At 46.9% G+C, this 9,679-nt stretch overlaps 19 non-coding genes and 13 pseudogenes across 19 annotated transcripts; all 32 read right to left on the reverse strand.

Moving 5' to 3' along the window:
- Nucleotides 1-210: 210 nt before the first annotated feature.
- Nucleotides 211-319, reverse strand: LOC138458036 (5S ribosomal RNA; annotated as a pseudogene).
- A 106-nt stretch (nucleotides 320-425) lies between these two features.
- Nucleotides 426-534, reverse strand: LOC138458748 (5S ribosomal RNA; annotated as a pseudogene).
- Nucleotides 535-640: 106 nt separating this feature from the next.
- Nucleotides 641-759, reverse strand: LOC138462145 (5S ribosomal RNA). The gene has a single exon (XR_011264748.1). It is a non-coding gene; the product is annotated as a 5S ribosomal RNA (ribosomal RNA).
- A 106-nt stretch (nucleotides 760-865) lies between these two features.
- Nucleotides 866-984, reverse strand: LOC138463429 (5S ribosomal RNA). The gene has a single exon (XR_011266016.1). It is a non-coding gene; the product is annotated as a 5S ribosomal RNA (ribosomal RNA).
- A 463-nt stretch (nucleotides 985-1,447) lies between these two features.
- LOC138457696 (5S ribosomal RNA) lies at nucleotides 1,448-1,556 on the reverse strand (annotated as a pseudogene).
- Nucleotides 1,557-1,662: 106 nt separating this feature from the next.
- LOC138455612 (5S ribosomal RNA) lies at nucleotides 1,663-1,781 on the reverse strand (annotated as a pseudogene).
- Nucleotides 1,782-1,887: 106 nt separating this feature from the next.
- LOC138462146 (5S ribosomal RNA) lies at nucleotides 1,888-2,006 on the reverse strand. The gene has a single exon (XR_011264749.1). It is a non-coding gene; the product is annotated as a 5S ribosomal RNA (ribosomal RNA).
- A 106-nt stretch (nucleotides 2,007-2,112) lies between these two features.
- Nucleotides 2,113-2,231, reverse strand: LOC138461440 (5S ribosomal RNA). Its single transcript, XR_011264055.1, has one exon. It is a non-coding gene; the product is annotated as a 5S ribosomal RNA (ribosomal RNA).
- Nucleotides 2,232-2,684: 453 nt separating this feature from the next.
- Nucleotides 2,685-2,793, reverse strand: LOC138459218 (5S ribosomal RNA; annotated as a pseudogene).
- Nucleotides 2,794-2,899: 106 nt separating this feature from the next.
- On the reverse strand, nucleotides 2,900-3,018 carry LOC138462147 (5S ribosomal RNA). Its single transcript, XR_011264751.1, has one exon. It is a non-coding gene; the product is annotated as a 5S ribosomal RNA (ribosomal RNA).
- A 106-nt stretch (nucleotides 3,019-3,124) lies between these two features.
- LOC138463117 (5S ribosomal RNA) lies at nucleotides 3,125-3,243 on the reverse strand. Its single transcript, XR_011265702.1, has one exon. It is a non-coding gene; the product is annotated as a 5S ribosomal RNA (ribosomal RNA).
- Nucleotides 3,244-3,349: 106 nt separating this feature from the next.
- On the reverse strand, nucleotides 3,350-3,468 carry LOC138464994 (5S ribosomal RNA). The gene has a single exon (XR_011267569.1). It is a non-coding gene; the product is annotated as a 5S ribosomal RNA (ribosomal RNA).
- A 453-nt stretch (nucleotides 3,469-3,921) lies between these two features.
- LOC138457056 (5S ribosomal RNA) lies at nucleotides 3,922-4,030 on the reverse strand (annotated as a pseudogene).
- Nucleotides 4,031-4,136: 106 nt separating this feature from the next.
- Nucleotides 4,137-4,245, reverse strand: LOC138459414 (5S ribosomal RNA; annotated as a pseudogene).
- A 106-nt stretch (nucleotides 4,246-4,351) lies between these two features.
- On the reverse strand, nucleotides 4,352-4,460 carry LOC138455944 (5S ribosomal RNA; annotated as a pseudogene).
- A 106-nt stretch (nucleotides 4,461-4,566) lies between these two features.
- On the reverse strand, nucleotides 4,567-4,685 carry LOC138461114 (5S ribosomal RNA). Its single transcript, XR_011263751.1, has one exon. It is a non-coding gene; the product is annotated as a 5S ribosomal RNA (ribosomal RNA).
- Nucleotides 4,686-4,791: 106 nt separating this feature from the next.
- LOC138461807 (5S ribosomal RNA) lies at nucleotides 4,792-4,910 on the reverse strand. Its single transcript, XR_011264414.1, has one exon. It is a non-coding gene; the product is annotated as a 5S ribosomal RNA (ribosomal RNA).
- Nucleotides 4,911-5,016: 106 nt separating this feature from the next.
- On the reverse strand, nucleotides 5,017-5,135 carry LOC138455040 (5S ribosomal RNA). Its single transcript, XR_011261686.1, has one exon. It is a non-coding gene; the product is annotated as a 5S ribosomal RNA (ribosomal RNA).
- Nucleotides 5,136-5,598: 463 nt separating this feature from the next.
- On the reverse strand, nucleotides 5,599-5,707 carry LOC138458037 (5S ribosomal RNA; annotated as a pseudogene).
- Nucleotides 5,708-5,813: 106 nt separating this feature from the next.
- Nucleotides 5,814-5,922, reverse strand: LOC138458749 (5S ribosomal RNA; annotated as a pseudogene).
- A 106-nt stretch (nucleotides 5,923-6,028) lies between these two features.
- On the reverse strand, nucleotides 6,029-6,147 carry LOC138464812 (5S ribosomal RNA). Its single transcript, XR_011267389.1, has one exon. It is a non-coding gene; the product is annotated as a 5S ribosomal RNA (ribosomal RNA).
- Nucleotides 6,148-6,253: 106 nt separating this feature from the next.
- LOC138463430 (5S ribosomal RNA) lies at nucleotides 6,254-6,372 on the reverse strand. The gene has a single exon (XR_011266017.1). It is a non-coding gene; the product is annotated as a 5S ribosomal RNA (ribosomal RNA).
- A 463-nt stretch (nucleotides 6,373-6,835) lies between these two features.
- On the reverse strand, nucleotides 6,836-6,944 carry LOC138457697 (5S ribosomal RNA; annotated as a pseudogene).
- A 106-nt stretch (nucleotides 6,945-7,050) lies between these two features.
- LOC138455113 (5S ribosomal RNA) lies at nucleotides 7,051-7,169 on the reverse strand. Its single transcript, XR_011261756.1, has one exon. It is a non-coding gene; the product is annotated as a 5S ribosomal RNA (ribosomal RNA).
- A 106-nt stretch (nucleotides 7,170-7,275) lies between these two features.
- LOC138454913 (5S ribosomal RNA) lies at nucleotides 7,276-7,394 on the reverse strand. Its single transcript, XR_011261570.1, has one exon. It is a non-coding gene; the product is annotated as a 5S ribosomal RNA (ribosomal RNA).
- A 106-nt stretch (nucleotides 7,395-7,500) lies between these two features.
- On the reverse strand, nucleotides 7,501-7,619 carry LOC138462149 (5S ribosomal RNA). Its single transcript, XR_011264753.1, has one exon. It is a non-coding gene; the product is annotated as a 5S ribosomal RNA (ribosomal RNA).
- Nucleotides 7,620-7,725: 106 nt separating this feature from the next.
- On the reverse strand, nucleotides 7,726-7,844 carry LOC138463431 (5S ribosomal RNA). The gene has a single exon (XR_011266018.1). It is a non-coding gene; the product is annotated as a 5S ribosomal RNA (ribosomal RNA).
- A 453-nt stretch (nucleotides 7,845-8,297) lies between these two features.
- Nucleotides 8,298-8,406, reverse strand: LOC138457699 (5S ribosomal RNA; annotated as a pseudogene).
- A 106-nt stretch (nucleotides 8,407-8,512) lies between these two features.
- On the reverse strand, nucleotides 8,513-8,631 carry LOC138462150 (5S ribosomal RNA). The gene has a single exon (XR_011264754.1). It is a non-coding gene; the product is annotated as a 5S ribosomal RNA (ribosomal RNA).
- Nucleotides 8,632-8,737: 106 nt separating this feature from the next.
- LOC138455125 (5S ribosomal RNA) lies at nucleotides 8,738-8,856 on the reverse strand. The gene has a single exon (XR_011261767.1). It is a non-coding gene; the product is annotated as a 5S ribosomal RNA (ribosomal RNA).
- A 106-nt stretch (nucleotides 8,857-8,962) lies between these two features.
- Nucleotides 8,963-9,081, reverse strand: LOC138464995 (5S ribosomal RNA). The gene has a single exon (XR_011267570.1). It is a non-coding gene; the product is annotated as a 5S ribosomal RNA (ribosomal RNA).
- A 453-nt stretch (nucleotides 9,082-9,534) lies between these two features.
- On the reverse strand, nucleotides 9,535-9,643 carry LOC138458538 (5S ribosomal RNA; annotated as a pseudogene).
- Nucleotides 9,644-9,679: the final 36 nt, after the last annotated feature.

Here is a 9,679-nt window from a genome sequence, read left to right on the forward strand (position 1 = left end):
AATATTCTCTGTACTGCATTACATGTGAAAGTCGATTTATTACCCATGAACACACTACCTGTATGCTAATTCTATGTAAAAAGGTAGCTCCAGCCCTCATGATGTTGTCCAACATTTCCGCTATAAAACGGTATACAATTATTTTGGAAACATACCAAATTTGAAAAATAATTGAGAAGTTGCGCAATTACTAATCATGGAGCACAAAAAAGCCTACAGCACCTGGTATTCCCAGGCAGTCTCCCATCCAGGTACTAACTAGGCCCGACCCTGCTTAGCTTCCGAGATCAGGCGCATTCAGTGTGGTGTGGCCGTAGGCTCTGGGCCTAGTGAGTTTTGTACTTTTAAGCATCTAGTCGGCTAGACCTTGCAGTTTTGAAAGGCAATTGTGAAATGGCTCACTTCCTGAACTTGGAGCACAAAAAAGCCTACAGCACCTGGTATTCTCAGGTGGTCTCCCATCCAGGTACTAACGAGGCCCGACACTGCTTAGCTTCCGAGATCAGACGCATTCAGTGTGGTGTGGCCGTAGGCTCTGGGCCTTGTGAGTTTTGTACTTTTAAGCATCTAGTCGGCTAGACCTTACAGTTTTGAAAGGCAATTGTGAAATGGCTCACTTCCTGAACTTGGAGCACAAAAAAGCCTACAGCACCTGGTATTCCCAGGCGGTCTCCCATCCAGGTACTAACGAGGCCCGACACTGCTTAGCTTCCGAGATCAGACGAGATCGGGCGCATTCAGTGTGGTGTGGCCGTAGGCTCTGGGCCTTGTGAGTTTTGTACTTTTAAGCATCTAGTCGGCTAGACCTTGCAGTTTTAAAAGGCAATTGAGAAAGGGCTCACTTCCTGAACTTGGAGCACAAAAAAGCCTACAGCACCTGGTATTCCCAGGCAGTCTCCCATCCAGGTACTAACTAGGCCTGACACTGCTTAACTTCCGAGATCAGACGAGATCGGGTGCATTCAGTGTGGTGTGGCCGTAGGCTCTAGGAATGCTAAGAATATTACTCTTATGCATTTGCATTTAGTAAGCTAAGCCATGCAGCCACTTGCAACATGATACCACGCTCATCGCTCGATCAGGCTCGATCAGGCGAGATATATAAGACTGGTGGGCCCATTCAGGACTCCTATGTCTGGTAGGATAACTTTAATTCATCCATCCTGTGTCTGTTGCAGGGAGGTGGAGAGAACAATCAACACAATAATGGTTTTCTTTCATGCCTCTTGAAGGACTCAATATTCTCTGTACTGCATTACATGTGAAAGTCGATTTATTACCCATGAACACACTACCTGTATGCTAATTCTATGTAAAAAGGTAGCTCCAGCCCTCATGATGTTGTCCAACATTTCCGCTATAAAACGGGATACAATTATTTTGGAAACATACCAAATTTGAAAAATAATTGAGAAGTTGCGCAATTACTAATCATGGAGCACAAAAAAGCCTACAGCACCTGGTATTCCCAGGCAGTCTCCCATCCAGGTACTAACTAGGCCCGACCCTGTTTAGCTTCCGAGATCGGGCGCATTCAGTGTGGTGTGGCCGTAGGCTCTGGGCCTAGTGAGTTTTGTACTTTTAAGCATCTAGTCGGCTAGACCTTGCAGTTTTGAAAGGCAATTGAGAAATGGCTCACTTCCTGAACTTGGAGTACAAAAAAGCCTACAGCACCTGGTATTCCCAGGCGGTCTCCCATCCAGGTACTAACTAGGCCCGACACTGCTTAGCTTCCGAGATCAGACGAGATCGGGCGCAATCAGTGTGGTGTGTCCTTAGTCTCTGGGCCTAGTGAGTTTTGTACTTTTAAGCATCTAGTCAGCTAGACCTTGCAGTTTTGAATGGCAATTGAGAAATGGCTCACTTCCTGAACTTGGAGCACAAAAAAGCCTACAGCACCTGGTATTCCCAGGCGGTCTCCCATCCAGGTACTAACGAGGCCCGACACTGCTTAGCTTCCGAGATCAGACGAGATCGGGCGCATTCAGTGTGGTGTGGCCGTAGGCTCTGGGCCCTGTGAGTTTTGTACTTTTAAGCATCTAGTCGGCTAGACCTTGCAGTTTTAAAAGGCAATTGAGAAAGGGCTCACTTCCTGAACTTGGAGCACAAAAAAGCCTACAGCACCTGGTATTCCCAGGCGGTCTCCCATCCAGGTACTAACTAGGCCTGACACTGCTTAACTTCCGAGATCAGACGAGATCGGGTGCATTCAGTGTGGTGTGGCCGTAGGCTCTAGGAATGCTAAGAATATTACTCTTATGCATTTGCATTTAGTAAGCTAAGCCATGCAGCCACTTGCAACATGATACCACGCTCATCGCTCGATCAGGCGAGATATATAAGACTGGTGAGCCCATTCAGGACTCCTATGTCTGGTAGGATAACTTTAATTCATCCATCCTGTGTCTGTTGCAGGGAGGTGGAGAGAACAATCAACACAATAATGGTTTTCTTTCATGCCTCTTGAAGGACTCAATATTCTCTGTACTGCATTACATGTGAAAGTCGATTTATTACCCATGAACACACTACCTGTATGCTAATTCTATGTAAAAAGATAGCTCCAGCCCTCATGATGTTGTCCAACATTTCCGCTATAAAACGGGATACAATTATTTTGGAAACATACCAAATTTGAAAAATAATTGAGAAGTTGCGCAATTACTAATCATGGAGCACAAAAAAGCCTACAGCACCTGGTATTCCCAGGCAGTCTCCCATCCAGGTACTAACTAGGCCCGACCCTGTTTAGCTTCCGAGATTGGGCGCATTCAGTGTGGTGTGGCCGTAGGCTCTGGGCCTAGTGAGTTTTGTACTTTTAAGCATCTAGTCGGCTAGACCTTGCAGTTTTGAAAGGCAATTGTGAAATGGCTCACTTCCTGAACTTGGAGCACAAAAAAGCCTACAGCACCTGGTATTCCCAGGCGGTCTCCCATCCAGGTACTAACGAGGCCCGACACTGCTTAGCTTCCGAGATCAGACGAGATCGGGCGCATTCAGTGTGGTGTGGCCGTAGGCTCTGGGCCTTGTGAGTTTTGTACTTTTAAGCATCTAGTCGGCTAGACCTTGCAGTTTTGAAAGGCAATTGTGAAATGGCTCACTTCCTGAACTTGGAGCACAAAAAAGCCTACAGCACCTGGTATTCCCAGGTGGTCTCCCATCCAGGTACTAACTAGGCCCGACACTGCTTAGCTTCTGAGATCAGACAAGATCAGGCGCATTCAGTGTGGTGTGGCCGTAGGCTCTGGGCCTAGTGAGTTTTGTACTTTTAAGCATCTAGTCGGCTAGACCTTGCAGTTTTAAAAGGCAATTGAGAAAGGGCTCACTTCCTGAACTTGGAGCACAAAAAAGCCTACAGCACCTGGTATTCCCAGGCGGTCTCCCATCCAGGCACTAACTAGGCCTGACACTGCTTAACTTCCGAGATCAGACGAGATCGGGTGCATTCAGTGTGGTGTGGCCGTAGGCTCTAGGAATGCTAAGAATATTACTCTTATGCATTTGCATTTAGTAAGCTAAGCCATGCAGCCACTTGCAACATGATACCACGCTCATCGCTCGATCAGGCGAGATATATAAGACTGGTGGGCCCATTCAGGACTCCTATGTCTGGTAGGATAACTTTAATTCATCCATCCTGTGTCTGTTGCAGGGAGGTGGAGAGAACAATCAACACAATAATGGGTTTCTTTCATGCCTCTTGAAGGACTCAATATTCTCTGTACTGCATTACATGTGAAAGTCGATTTATTACCCATGAACACACTACCTGTATGCTAATTCTATGTAAAAAGGTAGCTCCAGCCCTCATGATGTTGTCCAACATTTCCGCTATAAAACGGGATACAATTATTTTGGAAACATACCAAATTTGAAAAATAATTGAGAAGTTGCGCAATTACTAATCATGGAGCACAAAAAAGCCTACAGCACCTGGTATTCCCAGGCAGTCTCCCATCCAGGTACTAACTAGGCCCGACCCTGCTTAGCTTCCGAGATCGGGCGCATTCAGTGTGGTGTGGCCGTAGGCTCTGGGCCTAGTGAGTTTTGTACTTTTAAGCATCTAGTCGGCTAGACCTTGCAGTTTTGAAAGGCAATTGTGAAATGGCTCACTTCCTGAACTTGGAGCACAAAAAAGCCTACAGCACCTGGTATTCCCAGGCGGTCTCCCATCCAGGTACTAACGAGGCCCGACACTGCTTAGCTTCCTAGATCAGACGCATTCAGTGTGGTGTGGCCGTAGGCTCTGGGCCTTGTGAGTTTTGTACTTTTAAGCATCTAGTCGGCTAGACCTTACAGTTTTGAAAGGCAATTGTGAAATGGCTCACTTCCTGAACTTGGAGCACAAAAAAGCCTACAGCACCTGGTATTCCCAGGTGGTCTCCCATCCAGGTACTAACTAGGCCCGACACTGCTTAGCTTCCGAGATCGGGCGCAATCAGTGTGGTGTGGCCGTAGGCTCTGGGCCTAGTGAGTTTTGTACTTTTAAGCATCTAGTCAGCTAGACCTTGCAGTTTTGAAAGGCAATTGAGAAATGGCTCACTTCCTGAACTTGGAGCACAAAAAAGCCTACAGCACCTGGTATTCCCAGGCGGTCTCCCATCCAGGTACTAACAAGGCCCGACACTGCTTAGCTTCCGAGATCAGACGAGATCGGGCGCATTCAGTGTGGTGTGGCCGTAGGCTCTGAGCCTTGTGAGTTTTGTACTTTTAAGCATCTAGTCGGCTAGACCTTGCAGTTTTGAAAGGCAATTGAGAAATGGCTCACTTCCTGAACTTGGAGTACAAAAAAGCCTACAGCACCTGGTATTCCCAGGCGGTCTCCCATTCAGGTACTAACTAGGCCCGACACTGCTTAGCTTCTGAGATCAGACGAGATCAGGCGCATTCAGTGTGGTGTGGCCGTAGGCTCTGGGCCTAGTGAGTTTTGTACTTTTAAGCATCTAGTCGGCTAGACCTTGCAGTTTTAAAAGGCAATTGAGAAAGGGCTCACTTCCTGAACTTGGAGCACAAAAAAGCCTACAGCACCTGGTATTCCCAGGCGGTCTCCCATCCAGGAACTAACTAGGCCTGACACTGCTTAACTTCAGAGATCAGACGAGATCGGGTGCATTCAGTGTGGTGTGGCCGTAGGCTCTAGGAATGCTAAGAATATTACTCTTATGCATTTGCATTTAGTAAGCTAAGCCATGCAGCCACTTGCAACATGATACCACGCTCATCGCTCGATCAGGCTCGATCAGGCGAGATATATAAGACTGGTGGGCCCATTCAGGACTCCTATGTCTGGTAGGATAACTTTAATTCATCCATCCTGTGTCTGTTGCAGGGAGGTGGCGAGAACAATCAACACAATAATGGTTTTCTTTCATGCCTCTTGAAGGACTCAATATTCTCTGTACTGCATTACATGTGAAAGTCGATTTATTACCCATGAACACACTACCTGTATGCTAATTCTATGTAAAAAGGTAGCTCCAGCCCTCATGATGTTGTCCAACATTTCCGCTATAAAACGGTATACAATTATTTTGGAAACATACCAAATTTGAAAAATAATTGAGAAGTTGCGCAATTACTAATCATGGAGCACAAAAAAGCCTACAGCACCTGGTATTCCCAGGCAGTCTCCCATCCAGGTACTAACTAGGCCCGACCCTGCTTAGCTTCCGAGATCAGGCGCATTCAGTGTGGTGTGGCCGTAGGCTCTGGGCCTAGTGAGTTTTGTACTTTTAAGCATCTAGTCGGCTAGACCTTGCAGTTTTGAAAGGCAATTGTGAAATGGCTCACTTCCTGAACTTGGAGCACAAAAAAGCCTACAGCACCTGGTATTCTCAGGTGGTCTCCCATCCAGGTACTAACGAGGCCCGACACTGCTTAGCTTCCGAGATCAGACGCATTCAGTGTGGTGTGGCCGTAGGCTCTGGGCCTTGTGAGTTTTGTACTTTTAAGCATCTAGTCGGCTAGACCTTACAGTTTTGAAAGGCAATTGTGAAATGGCTCACTTCCTGAACTTGGAGCACAAAAAAGCCTACAGCACCTGGTATTCCCAGGCGGTCTCCCATCCAGGTACTAACGAGGCCCGACACTGCTTAGCTTCCAAGATCAGACGAGATCGGGCGCATTCAGTGTGGTGTGGCCGTAGGCTCTGGGCCTTGTGAGTTTTGTACTTTTAAGCATCTAGTCGGCTAGACCTTGCAGTTTTAAAAGGCAATTGAGAAAGGGCTCACTTCCTGAACTTGGAGCACAAAAAAGCCTACAGCACCTGGTATTCCCAGGCAGTCTCCCATCCAGGTACTAACTAGGCCTGACACTGCTTAACTTCCGAGATCAGACGAGATCGGGTGCATTCAGTGTGGTGTGGCCGTAGGCTCTAGGAATGCTAAGAATATTACTCTTATGCATTTGCATTTAGTAAGCTAAGCCATGCAGCCACTTGCAACATGATACCACGCTCATCGCTCGATCAGGCTCGATCAGGCGAGATATATAAGACTGGTGGGCCCATTCAGGACTCCTATGTCTGGTAGGATAACTTTAATTCATCCATCCTGTGTCTGTTGCAGGGAGGTGGAGAGAACAATCAACACAATAATGGTTTTCTTTCATGCCTCTTGAAGGACTCAATATTCTCTGTACTGCATTACATGTGAAAGTCGATTTATTACCCATGAACACACTACCTGTATGCTAATTCTATGTAAAAAGGTAGCTCCAGCCCTCATGATGTTGTCCAACATTTCCGCTATAAAACGGGATACAATTATTTTGGAAACATACCAAATTTGAAAAATAATTGAGAAGTTGCGCAATTACTAATCATGGAGCACAAAAAAGCCTACAGCACCTGGTATTCCCAGGCAGTCTCCCATCCAGGTACTAACTAGGCCCGACCCTGTTTAGCTTCCGAGATCGGGCGCATTCAGTGTGGTGTGGCCGTAGGCTCTGGGCCTAGTGAGTTTTGTACTTTTAAGCATCTAGTCGGCTAGACCTTGCAGTTTTGAAAGGCAATTGAGAAATGGCTCACTTCCTGAACTTGGAGTACAAAAAAGCCTACAGCACCTGGTATTCCCAGGCGGTCTCCCATCCAGGTACTAACTAGGCCCGACACTGCTTAGCTTCTGAGATCAGACGAGATCAGGCGCATTCAGTGTGGTGTGGCCGTAGGCTCTGGGCCTAGTGAGTTTTGTACTTTTAAGCATCTAGTCGGCTAGACCTTGCAGTTTTGAAAGGCAATTGTGAAATGGCTCACTTCCTGAACTTGGAGCACAAAAAAGCCTACAGCACCTGGTATTCCCAGGTGGTCTCCCATCCAGGTACTAACTAGGCCCGACACTGCTTAGCTTCCGAGATCAGACGAGATCGGGCGCAATCAGTGTGGTGTGTCCATAGTCTCTGGGCCTAGTGAGTTTTGTACTTTTAAGCATCTAGTCAGCTAGACCTTGCAGTTTTGAATGGCAATTGAGAAATGGCTCACTTCCTGAACTTGGAGCACAAAAAAGCCTACAGCACCTGGTATTCCCAGGCGGTCTCCCATCCAGGTACTAACGAGGCCCGACACTGCTTAGCTTCCGAGATCAGACGAGATCGGGCGCATTCAGTGTGGTGTGGCCGTAGGCTCTGGGCCCTGTGAGTTTTGTACTTTTAAGCATCTAGTCGGCTAGACCTTGCAGTTTTAAAAGGCAATTGAGAAAGGGCTCACTTCCTGAACTTGGAGCACAAAAAAGCCTACAGCACCTGGTATTCCCAGGCAGTCTCCCATCCAGGTACTAACTAGGCCTGACACTGCTTAACTTCCGAGATCAGACGAGATCGGGTGCATTCAGTGTGGTGTGGCCGTAGGCTCTAGGAATGCTAAGAATATTACTCTTATGCATTTGCATTTAGTAAGCTAAGCCATGCAGCCACTTGCAACATGATACCACGCTCATCGCTCGATCAGGCGAGATATATAAGACTGGTGAGCCCATTCAGGACTCCTATGTCTGGTAGGATAACTTTAATTCATCCATCCTGTGTCTGTTGCAGGGAGGTGGAGAGAACAATCAACACAATAATGGTTTTCTTTCATGCCTCTTGAAGGACTCAATATTCTCTGTACTGCATTACATGTGAAAGTCGATTTATTACCCATGAACACACTACCTGTATGCTAATTCTATGTAAAAAGGTAGCTCCAGCCCTCATGATGTTGTCCAACATTTCCGCTATAAAACGGGATACAATTATTTTGGAAACATACCAAATTTGAAAAATAATTGAGAAGTTGCGCAATTACTAATCATGGAGCACAAAAAAGCCTACAGCACCTGGTATTCCCAGGCAGTCTCCCATCCAGGTACTAACTAGGCCCGACCCTGTTTAGCTTCCGAGATCGGGCGCATTCAGTGTGGTGTGGCCGTAGGCTCTGGGCCTAGTGAGTTTTGTACTTTTAAGCATCTAGTCGGCTAGACCTTGCAGTTTTGAAAGGCAATTGTGAAATGGCTCACTTCCTGAACTTGGAGCACAAAAAAGCCTACAGCACCTGGTATTCCCAGGCGGTCTCCCATCCAGGTACTAACGAGGCCCGACACTGCTTAGCTTCCGAGATCAGACGAGATCGGGCGCATTCAGTGTGGTGTGGCCGTAGGCTCTGGGCCTTGTGAGTTTTGTACTTTTAAGCATCTAGTCGGCTAGACCTTGCAGTTTTGAAAGGCAATTGAGAAATGGCTCACTTCCTGAACTTGGAGTACCAAAAAGCCTACAGCACCTGGTATTCCCAGGCGGTCTCCCATCCAGGTACTAACTAGGCCCGACACTGCTTAGCTTCTGAGATCAGACGAGATCAGGCGCATTCAGTGTGGTGTGGCCGTAGGCTCTGGGCCTAGTGAGTTTTGTACTTTTAAGCATCTAGTCGGCTAGACCTTGCAGTTTTAAAAGGCAATTGAGAAAGGGCTCACTTCCTGAACTTGGAGCACAAAAAAGCCTACAGCACCTGGTATTCCCAGGCGGTCTCCCATCCAGGCACTAACTAGGCCTGACACTGCTTAACTTCCGAGATCAGACGAGATCGGGTGCATTCAGTGTGGTGTGGCCGTAGGCTCTAGGAATGCTAAGAATATTACTCTTATGCATTTGCATTTAGTAAGCTAAGCCATGCAGCCACTTGCAACATGATACCACGCTCATCGCTCGATCAGGCGAGATATATAAGACTGGTGGGCCCATTCAGGACTCCTATGTCTGGTAGGATAACTTTAATTCATCCATCCTGTGTCTGTTGCAGGGAGGTGGAGAGAACAATCAACACAATAATGGGTTTCTTTCATGCCTCTTGAAGGACTCAATATTCTCTGTACTGCATTACATGTGAAAGTCGATTTATTACCCATGAACACACTACCTGTATGCTAATTCTATGTAAAAAGGTAGCTCCAGCCCTCATGATGTTGTCCAACATTTCCGCTATAAAACGGGATACAATTATTTTGGAAACATACCAAATTTGAAAAATAATTGAGAAGTTGCGCAATTACTAATCATGGAGCACAAAAAAGCCTACAGCACCTGGTATTCCCAGGCAGTCTCCCATCCAGGTACTAACTAGGCCCGACCCTGCTTAGCTTCTGAGATCGGGCGCATTCAGTGTGGTGTGGCCGTAGGCTCTGGGCCTAGTGAGTTTTGTACTTTTAAGCATCTA

This window comes from Ambystoma mexicanum, chromosome 4p (genome assembly GCF_040938575.1).
Source record: "Ambystoma mexicanum isolate Mex_15411 chromosome 4p, UKY_AmexF1_1, whole genome shotgun sequence".
In the NCBI taxonomy this organism is placed as follows: domain Eukaryota; kingdom Metazoa; phylum Chordata; class Amphibia; order Caudata; family Ambystomatidae; genus Ambystoma; species Ambystoma mexicanum.